The sequence below is a fragment of the Schistocerca nitens genome, chromosome 6 (genome assembly GCF_023898315.1).
Source record: "Schistocerca nitens isolate TAMUIC-IGC-003100 chromosome 6, iqSchNite1.1, whole genome shotgun sequence".
Classification (NCBI taxonomy): domain Eukaryota; kingdom Metazoa; phylum Arthropoda; class Insecta; order Orthoptera; family Acrididae; genus Schistocerca; species Schistocerca nitens.
Window position 1 is genome coordinate 431,247,327 of NC_064619.1, and position 17,964 is coordinate 431,265,290.

The following is a 17,964-nucleotide window of genomic DNA, read 5'->3' on the forward strand; positions in this document are numbered from 1 at the left end:
GCAGCAAATGTAAAACTGGACAAATATTATTACTTTAACCTTAAAATTAAAACATTCCCGAAATTCTTGAAATTCCTGGCACTGAGATCTTCCCAGTATCGATATCGATAATGGGCTAAAATCGTTGCGATTCCCGATTGCCAACAATACACATAATTTTGTACGGATCCTTCAACTGCGAGATCTACTCACAACTGGCCAATTTTTTTAAAGAGGAGTGTATTCTTTTTAGCAATTCTACATGATGTTTAACTCCCTGTTATAACAATTCACCTGTTTCCAGTTTTTTACCTTCCCACAGTCTAACTACGAGACATTGCTGATCCTAGACGTAGTGCTTCAGAAACGTCAGTTCCTTTCCCGTATCCAGTACCAGAAACTTGCTTTCATCAGAAAACGCATTATTTGCGATGTTACTCTCACTTTCGGGTTCCTCATTCCCCCATAAAATAAATGTTTTAAATCTTCTACTGCATACTCCGGAAATTAGATATTCATCTTTTGTAGTCAGATGTTCAAATGTGTGTGAATTCCTAAGGTACCAAACTGCTGAGGTCATCGGTCCCTAGTCTTACACACTACTTAAACTAACTTATGCTAAGAACGACACACACACACACACACACACACACCCATGCCCGAGGGAGAACTCGAACCTGCGGCGGGAGGGCCCGCGCATTCCGTGCAATGACGCCTCAAACCGCACGGCCACTCCGCGCGCCTCCTTTTGTAGCCCTAGTAATCTGTTAATTACATTCAGATGTTACTCTAAGTCTGATATATGTTTTCTATTAGTGTTAAGTCGACAGTTACTCTAACTCGCTATACAAGGTGTTTCATTAAGGCTTTCACTTGAGATATTTCCTGAACAGTTTAAGATACCTTAATTGTGTTTTTATTCCACATGAATCGTGCCAAAGCTCTCATTCACTGTTGTATAGGCTCTTTTCATAGATGTATTACGCTCAGAGCTATCGGTTTGAACTTCAATTTTTCAATTAGAAGTATAGCCATATATGTTAATAGTATCTTGGTTCTAAAAGAGACAAGTTTAATGGAGTTTCAATCTTCAAAATGTGATTACCAGCTATGAAAAAATTACGATATTTAGAACTTACAACTTATCTGTTTTGGACATGAAACCGACTGGTGTCGACTGCTAAAGTTGGTATTGTTACACGAAACTGTCGCATCAGGCTGATGGGGCACTCCAGGGTGACACATCCTAGAGTTTTTATTTATAAAAGCATAATAGTGGAATTTTTTTTATTTCAAACGAGTACTAATCACACTTCGTAGCATGTGATCGGATCGAGACCCCAGCTGGAAAGGAAATTACATGGCCTCTAAGGACGATCCACCAGTTACCTGCGGTAACAGTTATGCTCTGGTTTCTGCTAGCGTGGGAAGCAATGAATACATGAAAAATCGAAGGACTCAAAACACGGAGAATTGAGGAATAAAAAATGTTTTACGAAACCTTCGAGTCCTGAGTTTAATGTCAAGATACACACTTACACAGCAAAATTACATCACCAACAGGAAAGATCGTGGTCATAAACACTTCTTTAAAATTACACTCATAACGTCAGGTGTTAGAAATCCCCATCGGCAACTGCAATATACAATTGCATTCGCTAGTGAGAGCGCCTCTGGACTGATCGAGGACATTGTTTCGATACGACTGCTCATGCTGCAACACTGCAATATTTTAATTGATCTTAGGTCGCCGGAACTTTTGCATATACTACGCGTTTGAGTTCATCCGTCCGAAAAATGTCCAATAGCGTCAAAGCAGGCCGACGTACAGGATGGAGATTTGTAAGCGTTTTACTGGCTGGTAGCGAGTAAGGAACAGGGCATCCACCTCGCTGATACCACATACACCTACGTATTTCCTCTGGGAGAGCTGATAGCATTTAGGTACAAAACTGTGCTTAACTTTATCCGTTTAAGTAATGACCATTTACGTGGATCTTACTAATCCCGCACAAATGTTAGCACTTCATTGTCTCAGCCAATGTAATTTCTAAGTGCCCAATAATCCATATATCTTATATTCAACTTTTTTAGCTTTATTGGTAAAGAGAATTATTTGAAGAAGGGAACTATTGTCCCTACGTCGCATCAAAACCGATCGACTGAATTGCCTACCTCCGCAGGAATCCCGCCCGTTAATACGCTGCAGGAAGTGGATGGCTGTCGTTTGCGGGAAAAATGCGGACGACGCTGGCCTAACTTATTCCAGTCGCACTCGCATTATCTGTCGATGTAACATGTGCATTATGACCAACACCAGACAGGAAATCTATTTCAGTCGCCCCACTCGTAGCCAACTTGATCCTTACCCTCTGCGTAGTAATACAACGCCCTGCGAATTACACATTTTCGTGCATCGGCTGAAGTTTAGCTTTTGTTGGATACCGTTCATCGGGATTCCTTTGTGCATGCTACTCAGATACTTTCTTTGCGTTCTTCTGCATTCTCCGTGAAGAAGTAGCATGTCTAATCACTCTTGGTTTGTGAAAGATTTTTTTTTTTTCAGGCTAACCAGCACTGGACTGAGTAACATGAAAAGAATGAACGGTACATTTTCTCTATTCCTCTTTTAAGCTTGTATTGCTGCGGTGCCAAACACTTGGTCCTCCCTATTCGATGTGACCTGTTTCGCCGGCAGCTGTGACCGAGCGGTTCTAGGAGCTTCAGTCTCGAACCGCGCTGCTGCTACGTTCGCAGGTTCGAATCCTACCTCGGGTATGGATGTGTGTGATGTCCTTAGGTTAGTTCGGTCTAAGTAGTTCTAAGTCTAGGGGACTGATGACCTGAGATGTTAAGTCCCATAGTGCTCAGAGCCACTTGAACCAGTTGACCTGTTCCGTGATTGTAATTACTCCGATACTAGTGCTCGTATTTTGAGAGGTGAAACACCGTTGAATTCATCTCGACTAGATCCACACTATTAGCAGCATAAATTACTGTAGTTCTATTCGATGATACCGATATCTCTGCAGTTAGTATAGATATAAAAAGAGACAACACATCTTTCAGTGAGAACACAAGGAGGGGAAATTATTTAGCTTCTAGTAGACAGCGCAGTCATCACAGATGCAGTACAAGCTCGGGGGATTACGAGACGATGAGGGATATCGGCCGTGCCCATTTCAAAGGAATCATCCCGGTATCTTCCTGGAAAGGACAAATGTAGGGAAATTGGAAATTTGTGGTAAGGAGTTATGGGACCAAACTGCTGAGGTCATCGGTCCCTAAGCTTACGCTCTACTTGATCTAACTTAAACTAACTAATGCTAAGGACGACACACACACATCCAGGCCAGGCCCCAGGGAGGACTCGAACCTCCGACGGGGGAAGCCGCGCGGACCGTGAGAAGACCCCTGACACCACCGCGCGCGGCGAGATTTAGGGAAATCACGGGAAACTGATTAGACTATCGGGGGGAGAGGGGGGGGATTTCAACAGTCAGCATCCTGAATGTGAGCCCAGTATGCTAAAAATTACGCCATCTCGCTCGATTCGTTTCGTGAGGGGTTTCTTAGAATTTTCGTGGGTGAAAAGAGAACACACCGCTACGCTTCTGACGGTATACCCTGTACCACACGTAGTGTAAGCGACGTTTGAAATTCCGTAGCACTCTTCAAGTAGGTTTCATGGAGCAACTCATACTTAGTACAATGTGCAATGTCTTACTGTGTATAAATGTAGTGCGTTGAGATGCGCAGTTTACCAATGAATTCCAAATATAAATATATTAAGTGAGGGACTTAGTGTAGGTTGGAGCTTTCCCGACACACGGAAGAAGTAAATTTTTGACTGTTTGGACAACTCATTCTGACTTTTACCAAGTGCTGAAATCAACGCAAAGTAATACGTCTCACCTACCAACACAGCCATTTATAGAAAAACACTCCATCTGACTTACAAGGGGAGGCCGCCTATTGTGAAATTCAGATTCGATTCATACTGCGCATAATAAAAGCTCATGGCCAGAGGTGTAATGTAGCAAAGTATATATGTGTGTGTGTGTATATATGTGTGTGTGTGTATACACATTTGAATTACAAAAAAAAAGTTGCGTGGAGCGAGATTCGATCCGGCGACCTTCGGATTACTAACCCGAGTGCTTAGCGCTGCGCCACGACGCTGTAGAAAAATATTAAGCGTAGAGAGTATTTCACCGCAACGGTTTCTTTTAACTGTCGATTTTCTCGACAACGGCTGAGAACTGCATCTTGGTGCTTTGCCACATTACACCTCTGGCCATGAGCTTTTATAATGCACAGTATGAATCGAATCTGAATTTCACAATTGGCGGCCTCCCCTTGTTAGTGAGACTGAATTTTCCCACAGGCGAAGATGCCAATACAAAGACTTTTGAGTAAGTTATGTTCATTAGATTACCTTCCATTCTGAAAGTGGGTGCACTCAGCGACTGTACGTCACTTATAAATTATAGAGTGCAGCAATCAGTCGTCCTTTTTTGATTCTATTATGCAAATCCTGATTTCAGCTATTCGATAGCCATTTTCAATGTGCTATTTTTTATTCTCAATGCATGTAAGTCTCGGTTGTTCGGGCGTCAGTCACAGTATTTTGAATACTCAAGGAATTGTGACTGACGCCCGAACAACAGGGACTTACATGCATTGTGAATGCATAGCACATTGCGAATGCTAGCTACTAGTCGAAAATGGATTTTCATAATAAAATCTAAAAAGGACGACTGACTGCTGCACTATATAATTTATAAGTTATGCTCAGTATTATATAGAGAAGTGTAAACTGCACATAACGTAATATCTTCATAATATGAAATCAATGTAAAAGTGTCAATCATGTTAATTAAAATTGGAATATTTTGAATTTGCAAAGCATGAAACTGATTGTCATGTGAGCACAACATGGAGATAACACTACAGTTCGTGTTGAGACGAAACTGAAATGATCAAATCATAAAGGGTTGTCAGAAAAATGAAATAAATCATCTAGCTACGAATATCAACAGCAAATCCCGGAAACTTAGCTAGAGATATACAGTGCCAGTCGAAGTGGCCAGTTCATTATGTCGTCTACACGCATTAAGATGGTTCAAATGGCTCTGAGCACTATGGGACTCAACTGCTGTGGTCATAAGTCCCCTAGAACTTAGAACTACTTAAACCTAACTAACCTAAGGACATCACACACATCCATGCCCGAGGCAGGATTCGAACCTGCGACCGTAGCAGTCGCACGGTTCCGGACTGCGCGCCTAGAACCGCGAGACCACCGCGGCCGGCACGCATTAAGAAACCGCTGATGTCACGGTTGCCGATTGCGAACTAGATGTAAAATGCGACGCAGTTACTTACCATCTCGAAGCAAATAGGCCAAAATACAGTATGTAGAGGCACCCGAAGTCAATCAGAACAGGGTTACAGCCAGTAGAAAAGTTCGAACACCCTAGTGCCTCGCATGCCAACAGCACAATCTATGTCAGTGAGATTTATACCCAGTCAAGCTTGTACGTTAAAAATCGCTTGTAAAATTTGTGTGTGTGCACCTCCGGACAGTGGTTAGTGGTTTCCTTTGTACATTTTCCTGTACGAAAAAAATGTTCAAATGTGTGTGAATTCCTGAGGGACCATACCGCTGAAGTCATCGGTCCCTAGAATTACACAGTACTTAAACTAACTTAACGCTAACAACAACAACAACACACACACACACACACACACACACACACACACACATGCCCGAGAGAGGACTCGAACCTCCGAAGGAAGGAGCCACGCAATTCATAACATGGGGCCTCTATCCACGCGGCCACTCTGCGCCGCTGCCTATATGAATCTGAATCTGTTTGTCACTTCCATTGTAACGTGATACTGTACTGGATTAGAACGATAGGAATTTGTTCCTTTTCATGACCCTTGGTCTGAAATACCATCATTAGACGTTACTGTGAATCTTATGCGTAATACTATGTTCGCGCGGGGAGACCATCAGTCCTGGTAACCGGTTAATAATAGCGTAAGGTCGTAACTGATTAGCCAACACCACCAGGTTAACAGCGTGTTGGTCGACCTTTGGAAGTCATTACAATAGCGGTTGTAGGTGGCGTGGTAGGCTTAGTTGGTTTTCTGAGGTATTTGGCACCAGGACACGGTATCCCCTTAAATAACAGGGCGGTGATTCCTAGGCGCGGAGCAAGCACCCGGCAGCGACCCTTACTTTTTTCGTCACCTTCAGATCAGGCGAATTCATGGGCTAAGACCTCAAAGGGAGTTCACTATCGTGCTCCTCAGGCCACCACAGTACTTCTCGCCCTCCCGACACAGACAGTTATCCTATTGGGAAATGTGATCACCGTCGGGGAAGAAACCAAGCATGAACGAATGCAGGTTATCCGCAGCTGTCGTCATTCATGGAAGCCCAGCGAATGTCGTTCATAGCATAATACTACCCCCTGTAGCCTGCGTCGGTGATCTGGTGCATGTTTCGACTAGACGTTCGTCTGGATCACAGTATATCTGGACGTGACTATCGACCTGGCGTAAGAAGAAACGAATTCTTCCGATCGAGGCGACACGTTTCTGTTGATCCGTGGATAATTCTCTATGATAATGTGCCCAATGCAGTCATAATTGACGACTTTATTGGGTCAGCATGGAAACATGTATAGTTGTCTGCTGTAAAGTCGCATGTTCAACATTGTGCACTGAATGGTATACTACAAAAAACTTTCGCAACATTCCACTATGTCGTTTGCGACACACCTGTTTTATCGAATGGTAAAGCATCGGGTCTCTACGTTCTGTGATGAGCTGGGGACGTCAAACGAATTGTTGCTTATCTGCTGTTCCCCCGTCCTCCACACACTTTCTATAGATGCTCACTACAGAATGAGTCGAACCGCTGACCATTTTCGCCGTTTCCGCTTATGTACTTTTCTTGCCATTCGCGTGCCCACTATGAAGCCAGCATCATTCAGTTCCGCGGTGGTCAGTAGCCATTTTCTTTTTGTTCAAGCTAATGATGACATTTAGTATGCAGTGCGAGTGATTAAATCACACTTTCTTTCAGGAACGAGTCTTTCTATCCATGAAATCTCTATTCACAGTTAATATGACATATTTACAGATTAATAATATGACATCCTTATAGATTAGTACCGTAAACTTCCTGTTAGCTTTGTTCCGTAACTGATCCCAACCTACGGCAATCATAGTTCAACTACAGCAACGCACTGTAAATTTTGGAAAAACCGTTTGATTCAGTTGTGTTCTCTTTATCTGTGAAGTATATTATCTAGCAGGGATGGCAATATGCTGTCGTGTGGTCGAATGCCTTGGTCTTCCTGAATAGTGCACCATACTGACTCGTTCGTCAGTTTGTTTTGAGATCCAGCTTTCTTAATGGCTAACGACCATTACCGATTACATCTTCGCAGCATACTGATAATGACCTCACAGGTAACGCATCAGTCCACTCGAAGGGTGAAAATGTCCCATCTTTACCATCTCTAAGGTGTTCGGGAGAAATTCGTGTGTTCTCCTGCCTGTACCTAAAGAGTGGCATTCGTTGTACCACAGAGATAATATGCGTTCATGTATCAAAATTTTCATAATGGCATTAGTTCCTAATATCCTCCGTACTTTAATTTGATTGCATTTCCTTAACCGATACAGAACTCTCTTTATCTTGATATCCAGGTCAAATCGCATTTTTCAAGATTTACTAATAATGCATCATTCTGTGTAATGGAATTAGGCGACCGTTAAATTTAGCAGCACTCCAAGTTAAACTTTTCCGTCTAATCAGGCCGGCTTCACAGACTTCAGTCTATGACGGCTAACACCCGCACTATATCGTACAACTGATACCATTGTAACTAGCTAGTATATCTTGGTTTTCAAGGGATTACGAAATTGGCTATTTGCGATTTTTAAAATTTTGTGCACCACGTTTGTAGATTTTCTGTACGCCTCCTCTATATGATACCCAAAATTACTGTGTTTGTCCAGCAATACCCCGAGATGTCTCGTCACTTTCTTCTAGGCGATGTATTGTTTAATTTCATTTTCATGTTTCTTCACTTCTGTTCAACCGCAAAATTGCATCACTTTCATGCTTATTGTTTCAGAACGCAGCGTTGTTTTGGCAGCTGAGCTTGATGAGACCACCATCACTGAACAGCGACCTCACAAAGTTCTGCCGATAAACAGAGCAAATTGCATTTGTAGATCCTTCATTTCAAAGATGCGGTGACGAGACACACGGAGCAACTACATTCCCGATTTATTGAATTCTGACATCATATTCCTCCTACTCTAAGTTTTATGCCATATCTGCAATATCTTTCCGTACACGCGAGGTGACAATGCTCTAACGAAACTTCTCCTGGATAGCCAGGGGAGCAGCGGACAAACTTTGCCCGTGCGACTGCCGCGGCATTAGGACGGCGCCGGGATTTTGTCCGGCCCGGGGCGTGCTCTAATTGGCAGATCCTTCCCTGCGGCTCCGCCAATTACAGCAGCGCCGTTCCGCCGCCAGATGGACGCTGCAAGTCGCTAACAAGCTGCGTGCGGCCGAGCAGTCTGGGACACCCACACGATGCTCTCTCCCCACCCTCTGTGTGAGAAGCAGACACTCCGTGGACACCTCCCCCTCCACAATAGCTACAAATGTTCGCTGCTGTTCCCTTGGGCGATGTAAACCAAAGATGTTATCGGTAACTGGTATCACACAACTTGCTGATATTTATCGCAAATCATATTGTACCACCGTCAGTTCTTATTCTCCGTTCGTTGCTTCGACGTTATATAGAGTGGGATGGAGTGCTGTGCACAAGACCAGACAAATATTGTCATAGAAAACTACACGTGTTCGCTGATAATTTGTAAAATCGAAATTATGGCAGTATTAAAAATTTTTACAACAGTGGGAAGTGGTACATTATGATTTCGATAAGTGAAATTTAAAAATGTTGTAGGTATTGGAGCCGTGTGTGGCTCATGTTCGTGCCATTTTTATTTATTATCTTGTTTTTACCGTACAGCCGCCTCGTCATTTTATTTTCAATTACTGGTGTCACTGAATTTCTCTCTTGCCTGCCCGTGAGTGGCAGCACCAGCGCATATCGATAAATGCACTGTCGCACTATCTCTGGGCGACTGATAGTGTTTCTGGGTCGTGGTGTGTCTGGAAGTGAGTCGGAGAAGGACCGGCAGGGCGGTCGGTACGCAGCACCAGTGCAGTCAAGCATGGAGACACAGTGAGGTCCGCACAGCCAGTAGCAGTGTGGACGACCGTTGGTTGGTCGTTCGGTCGGTCGTCTCATCGACTACGTGTATTTGGGTCGGTTCCTTCCTGTGCTGAGATGTCGGTTGTGTTCCCTCTGCATGGTTGGGTCCAAGCCAGTGTCTCTAGGACGTCGTTCGTCCAAAGAAAGTCAGAGAGTTGGAGACGCACCGGCAGTGCAGTCACGATGGAGCAGCAGTCGTGGACGGACCAGCAGTCCAGTCAGTTGGTTGGCTTGGAGCAACAAGCAAGCCCCCATCGCGTGGAGTCGGGCTGGAGCCGCTGGCGGCGTGCACATGCGGTTGGAGTGTGAGGTGCTGCTTGGGAGTGCTGGGATGTTCGTCGTCCACCGATATTGGACATGAAAGTTGAGTCCTCGCTTAACTTACTATCGAGCCTCAACTGTTTACATTTCTTCGTTTGATTCTGTGTGTCGTTGTATTAGTACCTTGTGGTCGTTTTGCTGGTTGCGTGGAGCAGAACTGATTTGGTTGGCTGCTCAGTCGGCTGTTTCTCGGTTGAGTTGCCTTCCAATTAAGATATTGTTGGTAAGGCTGCCTGTCTCACCTAAACGGGCATTAGTGTTAAAATTCCAGGCCGACCCTTGGAACTTCTGAGCGGCATTCCGTGTCTGTTACATACTAACTTCCCTCACTGAGTTTTAGATATCTGGTAGATGTGTGGCCTTCAGCCGAGTTTTATATATCCTGAATTAATGTTCTTGTGTTGCCCTTAAGGCATACGATTGTCATGTTTTGTATAAAGGCCTTCAGCCGAATTTGCTTCAATTGTTTTAAGATAATGCCTTCTGCCTTTGGATTGAAACGCTTCTTATTGCTCAATATGAGGCCTCCAGCCTGTTTAGATTGAAGATTTAGAAAGTATTTTAGGGTGAAGCCTCCAGAAGAACCTTCTATGTCAATTTCTTACTTAGGCCTTGCATCTTGGATTTTGAGTGTGGCCTTCAACCGATCTAAATTTAATCAAAGGAGATCCATTACAGCTTTGAGTGTTTGCATTGTTGTGTAATATTGTGTGTGGACAAATAAAGTTTGTATGTTTAGTGCAAATGACAGCAACCTCATTTTGGCCCCTTTCCACAACCTAGCCCGTCCTGGCCTGCTAGCCCCAGGCATTTCAGTATTATTATGTAGTAGTAAGTGTACGACCACATAATTCGCATTAGACGATTCGATTTACCAGGAGAAAGTATCTACACTGCTGTAAAAAGAAGTGCCGTACCCTCAAGAAGTACGTTCACTGGCAACAGGGTATAATAAGTGCATACTGAGGAATTTTAGTGTTTGATATGTCATGGCCATCAGCTGTGAGATGACTCTCTGGAGGCCTGTGTGTGCACCTTTTTTTACTCTCCGGTCAGTTACTGTGATGAGTCAACAGTGTGTGCAGTATTTATTCAAGGGTACAGCAATGTCCCACTGGGAAGTACGTGCCCCTGTCGAACCGCTACAGCCATTTGAACAGGATCGCAAAATGGGCATGTGGGAAGTTGGATGGAGGTATCAAGGGGTTTCTACTCAGTTTGTGCACAATGTGTCTGTGATACGTCATTGCTGTGAGGAGCGGTCTATGGATCATTCCCACAGTCGCAAACCAGGTTTTGTACGTCCGTACAGATGTACATAAAGTGCGACGCATTGTGAGAGCAGCAATGGCCATCCAGGGAAGAAAGCTCGCCACCTGTTGCACTTAATGTGACACGAAGGGCAATTGGGAATCTTTACCTGACACAGGACAAAGACCACGTGTTTCTCTGGTTAGGCCTCCACTGACACCACGATACCGCCAAGAACGGCAACTCTGAACGGAGAGTGGAGTGGCGGCTCTGTGATTGAGTGGTGTGAGTAGGTTATGTCTGTATGCGAGCGACGGGCGTACACTGTACTAACTGGCGAGTGACCTATTCTGGAGTGCATCCTCCTATGTCACCTAGGTGTCACATCAGGTTTCAGGGCTACAGCAAGTAGCCACATTTGGTGCTTCTGCAAGGTAAAGCAAGCAGTGCCGCTGCGTTTCGCAGGTTGTTATCCCTGTGCTACAGTCGTTTCTTTGACAGGAATGTGATGTACTTTTTCAGCGGTAAAATGATCGTCTACATACGACTGCTGCGAGGTAACATGCTCATAACAGTGTACAACATTTTCCCTGGCCATCGAATCACCAGTTCTCTCGTCGTTGAACATGTATACGACATGGTGAAGCCGTATCTTTCTCGTTCTCGGGAGCCTGCAAGAATCACTGCCGAGCTGCAGCAAAAGGTGCGAGGTGCTTGAGACAATCTGTTGCTGGATGCCATTCGGGGCTTAATGATCGTTTGCATGCGTTGCCGCCAGAGGCGGCTACACAGTCTTCATGGGAATGTCTGGGATCCCTACCTTGTGACACGTGTTATTCATTCGGTTGGAATTTGTTGTCACAAAATGATCAACTAAAACTCACACCACTTGGCAATAAAAATGCTTTGTTCTTCACCGTATAACATTTTTTCTGTCAGTAATGAATGAGAACATCGAACAGATCAAACGAAAGTGTAATGTGCGTGATGCCTGGGCGTTTATTTCTTTTTCTATAGGGCGTGGAATTACTGGACGATTGGAGGGTAGAACATCATTCGTTATGGACTACAAGACTGAACAGCAGTCATTAATAAAAAAAGCCAACTCTGAAACCAATGCAGGCAAGAAGAAAGATAGTAATTTCCTTTAAGAGTACAGGAACAGACAGTTGATGTTAAGGCTGAAAACCGAATATTTAGTTACCAACAAACAAATTTCTCCTTTATGGATTGATCAATTAAATTTTAAATATTCCCTGAACAGAGATTAGCTTTAAATCAACTGTGCAATATTAAATGGGAAAATTACAGCACTATTAAGTTATAATCTCGTGTCGCCTTTCAAACACCAATATAAGGAATCAAGTTTCAACAGAGCAGAACGTACTTTAAATAACATGAATTAAACAATAAACACGTTATCAAAATCAGGTACTACAGCCTCAAATCGATTACAGGGCTGAGGAGCATAAAAGAATTGGTCCTAACGTCACCGAGCTGCTTCCGAAACACCACACGAAATATACACTTTAAAACAACGAGCACATACATATAATCATACTGCAGCATTATGACGAGCTCAGTGACACACAGGCTATGCCAAGCAACTTATTTTTCTCTGGACAGTTCTGAAAGAAATACCAGTATATATACTGAATGGAATGTGCACACACTTGAGACAGAATTCAACAACCTTGAGATTATCCGAAACATACGAAAGATAGTGCAGTTACTATTCCCTGGCCAATGGAACGCTACTAATATACGAACCAAACAAAAGATTATTTAATAGTCAGTAAACAGCTGTCGCAGCAGTGCAAATCTGTCACGACGAAATATTCTCCTGGCTGCAGCAATGTTGATGCGGTGGCTCATGACCCAAAATGTGCAATCGTCTACTGTTCAAGGCCGCGGAATAGAAGGGCTAGAGAACTTAATAAATTAGCTTCTTCACTCACATCTTCCCCAGGCGTTTCATGCTGCGACACTTTTCCTCTCCGTACAGGTACGTAATATACGAATGCATAGTTTCGCGGCGATATACATTGATAAAATTTTCTCGGGCTTCCAGCAGCGTCCAGTGGTTTAAAATCCACAAGCTTTAAGCCGACTTCTCCTTGGACATTGTCAGGTGGTGACTCTGGACGATAACTGCTGCCGTCCTTATAAAGCTGCGCTGTCTTCGGTAACGTCACTGGTTCTAGGTCCAGCGCCATATATGGCAATGTTTTCATTGCGCACATGCCACGCCCATTTCAGCTTTCCAATAGCTGGGTTCCAAGCTGGGTTTAGCTACATATCACCGTCTTTATTGAGAGTGTTGTCAGAAATTTTTAACTCTATCGCTTCTTTTATAACACCGTCTCAAAAACTAGTAGTCCACATCCATGACATCATATTTACGATGGAAGCACAGACAGATGGTGCCTTGCCTTTTCTAGGTGTCCTGGACCGCCGGAAAGGAAATTGGAGTTTCAGCCACCCGCACAGACAGATATCAGCATGCTACGAGCTATCACCAACCATAATGGAAAAGTTCTGTTCTGAGGACATTGGTGCAACGAGCTGAAGCCGTTTCAGGTGCTGAAAGCCTTCCGAAGGAACTGAGCCACTTACCAAAAGTCTTAAAAATAACCGGTAGCAACAACCGCCAGATTTCGCAAGCCGTATTGCAGAAGAATCATAAGCAGGAGATCTACGTGCAGAGCACGAAGAAGCTTGCGTTTTTGCCGTTCTGTGGCTCAATAACAGGAAAGATTAGCCGGCTTCTAAAGAAGCATAAAATCCATACCGTTTTTAGGGCACCGGCTAAAATTCTACAGCTAATGACACCTGTGAAAGACGATGTGGGACTCAGAATGCCAGAAGTATATAAAATACCTTGTGGGTGTTAATAGCTCTATATTGGACAGACTGTACGTACTATTGAAAAGCGCCGTGTGGAACACGAGAGATGTTTTCGCCTACGGTATCCTGAGAAATCAGTGGTGGCGCAACATGCCACAGAAAACTGACACTGTATTGCATTTGCCAAGACATCTATTACTACGCAACTAGTTTTTGGGACAGTGTTATAAAAGAAGCGGTCGAGTTGAAAATTTCTAGCAACACCCTCAATAAAGACGGCAGCCTGCAGCTAAGCAGAGCCTGGAACCTGGCCATCGGAAAGCTGAAGCCGGCGCGGTTGCGAGGTGCCGGGGCCAGCGGTGTATTTAACACTAAATTCTAGAATCTACATATGTAAATGATGCTCTAAGCCCCCCCCCCCCCTCCTATTCTAACTCCGACTTTTGCTGTTGCACAAGGATTAAAAATTATACGCGAACTGACTGTAATCAACCCTGCAAGTGGAGTAGAAAAGAGTGTGGCACCTGCAATAATTTAATTTGATAAATAAGTTAAATAAAGGAAGGTTTCATAAACGTAGTGAGAAATTATGGGTTGCTCTACCGATTAACAGAGTGAAAGTTCTGTCCAAAATAACAGTATGATTTACTAAGACTAAACACAAAATAATAAACAAAAACACATGAATTCTAATTTATAATACATCAAATTGGCTCAAATTGGATACACATACAAACACTGTAAAGGTGAAGTTGTCCCTAAACTAGATCGTGAGGTTTAAGACGAAGTGGTATGTGGAGCCAATTCCTTGCCACTCAAATCTCAAGAGAGACTCACAGCTAACCCAACATTTGCTGCTACTCAAGACAGAACAAAGTTAGAAAAAGAGGAACAGGCGCGCTCTGCTGAGCTCTAATTATCACCTAGGAAAATCCCTATCTGCTGGTGCTGCGGACATACATTACCAAACTGTCTTCTTAACTGCCCGAAACACGATCTGGCGTACCGGAGGCGAAGGCTGGTTGCTTCGACGTCCTCGACCGAAAGGGGAGAGCCGACTACTTAGAGCACCCGTACAGGCCGAACACACAACATTCCCGCCCCCACGACAGTGGCCGTGGTTAAACGTTCCAATCAGCAACTCGAAAACCAGCGGAAATTCCACTCCATTGCCGGAGCACTACCATTCCACCAATGGAGATTTTTGGCGCCAATTTCTGTGCTGATTTTGCTACGTCACGGAGCTATGCCCTGAGCAAGCCAATCACAGTTACTATTTTGCAGAAAGCGCGGGAATTTTCCCGCCACAACTGCCTGGGTACACAAGTCATTCCCACGCCTCGCTGGTAGCCCGCCAGAAAGTGTTTTCGCTAAGATTCTGCGAAGTAACGGAACCTCTAGCCCAGCCGCTACTTCAAACCCCTCCGGGCGTGTCTTTTGACAATGTCGGCGTCTGCAAAGCATTCACTCGACTTCCTCGCACCCGTCGGCTTAACCCTCTCCAGTTCAACAGAGCCCGCCTGTCACCGGACCACCCGGGTGACGAGAGACGATGCGTGGGAAGTCCGCGTGTGAAGGAATAGCAACTTTCCACCACATGCAGTTAGAGAGGAGAATCGTAAGATAGAAATATGAGAGGGGGCTCATGCCACCTCTCACGGTAAGTGCACAATGAACAGTATCATATATGGCGCTGGAGCCAGCACTAGTGACGTCACTGAAGACAGCGCACGTATACACGGTGGTCCATTGATAGTGACTGGGCCAAATATCTCACGAAATAAGCATATAACGAAAAAACTACAAAGAACGAAACTCTTCTAGCTTTAAGGGGGAAAACAGATGACACTATGGTTGAGCCGCTAGATGGCGCTGCGTTTTTTTAAAATAGGAACCCCCATTTTTATTACATAATCGTGTAGTACGTAAAGAAATATGAATGCTTTAGTTGGACCACTTTTTTCGCTTTGTGATAGACGGCGCTGTAATAGTCACAAACATATGGATCAAAATTTTAGACGAACAGTTGGTAACAGGTAGGTTTTTTAAATTAAAATACAGAACGTAGGAAGGTTTTAACATTTTATTTCGGTTGTTCCAATGTGATACATGTACCTATGTGACCTTCTCATTTCTGCGAATGCATGCTGTTACAGCGTGCCGACGCAAACGAAACTTTAGAGATGGGCAGAATTTAAAATGGAAAACATACGTGAATAATCCAAAACTATCGTAGCCCTATAACAAAATTACTTGGTAAAAACGAGTCAGTGCCCAGACCTGTCGCGAATAAAACCTCCAAGCGTCAAGAAAAGTCACCAAACCTAATGCAAACACGCAACAACACAGTCAAAGCTATAGATTGGCCGTTAACCAAGCTGCAGGTACACGTGGCGGGATATAGTTCAGAAAATTTACTAATGGTACAATACCTGACGCACCATTCAGAATTTAGTAAATAAATATTGTCTCTTGAGTCTAATAACGTACAGACTGGCTCATCATTAAGACTGGACCACACAAAGTGTAGCGGATTGTCAGCCACCGCCCCGACCCTGTTGCAATCATTCGGCAAAACGCAAGACTGTAACCACTTGCGTCCATTTCGGTGTCAGCAGTTTTACTGCTTTTTCTGCTCGCCGCGACAATCGCGAGAGAGGTGACCCGGCTCGCCGCAGCGATAGCAACATATCTTAAGGCGAGTGGCGTTACCAGATGTGCCAGCGTCTCATACCATCTTGGATCACGCCCCCGATGCTAGATACCGAACGATCTAAGTCGTTGTGAGTGGCACAGCTCGCCGCGAATAAAACACGAGAGCGGACCTCCGGCTTCACGCCCTGCAGCATGGTGGCTACCATCTCGGACTCTGACAGCTGAACGTCAAATAAAGTGCTGCCTTTCGAACCTCCCGTATACATTCGATCAATGACTCTCCCACACGTTGCCGGCCATCCCGATTTAGGTTTCCCGTGATTTCCCGAAATCGCTCCCAGGCAAATGCCGGGATGGTTCCTTTGAAAGGGCACGGCCGACTTCCTTCCCCGTCCTTCCCTAATCCGATGACACCGATGACCTCGCTGTCTGGTCTCCTTCCCCAAAAACAACCGAACCCCACACGTAGAAAACGAAAAAGATATTGGTTAATCAAATCACTCTTAACCCTGATCACCTCTCACTCAAAATCCTTGTGCATAACTCCCTCAGACCCCCTTGGTCCGCCAGGACAGCATTCACCTTGTCGCCCGATGAGCCACAACAAATTAGATATAAAATCTGAAAAGTTACAAGCCATGAAACCCTGAAAGCATTAACCTGCCTCTATAATTTACAGAAAACCATTGAAACTTTGCTAGTTGTTGTACGGTGTCGATCGCAAGATACTCCACTCCTTCAAGCACGATTAAAAGAGGATGTGGTAGCTTATCAAAATGAAATGAACCAATGTCCACTCTCCGCCCGTTAGAAGAATCTCCAGATTCCTCTCATAACAAGGCACAAGGCATTGTTTTCCTCAATCTTACCAGTATCCCCCCCCCCCCTTAGCTCTTCACTAACCCCTTTGATTGTAAGTCAGACACTATCAGCCCTAAGTCCTCAATTCGGATCAACCAATGTGTAATCTGTACCTGCACTCGGTGTACTTCTGCTCGCGATGTGTGGCCTCCTACGAAGGCGAGCTTTTTCTCAGGATCGGAAAGCGGAAAGGCGCAACACTTCAGCGCGGCACTCACCTGACCAACATGTTCCACAGTAACCTGTACCGGAAATGTCGCCGCCTCACGAAGACATGAACAGAGCTCCCCAACCTCTCCCTCCTCCGTTTGGCCGTGAACACACAGCTCATGCCTCAGTTTCTCCTTCCTCTGGCAGCGGATTCCGCCACAAGAAGATACACATTTATTTCATAACCTTTAGTACGAAACGCCATTCTCAACGATGTATTCTTCCGATAAAACGAAACGGGGGATTGCTGGACGCACCACAGTGACCGTGTAGCGAACTACAATTTGCCATAACAGGCACTGCAGTCCCGTTGTAAGTTGTGAAATAATTGCGTGTCTTATCCTCGCACCATCGACGTGGAGAGCTAATTCAAACTATTAGATAGCATTTTGAAACACAATTGTCTGTCTATTTCGATATTTCCGATTATAGCGCCTTCTGTACTGCAAAGAAACAAATTTTCTGACAAAACTTACGTACTTTCTGCTGTAGAATCCGAATCAGAAATAAAAAGCCG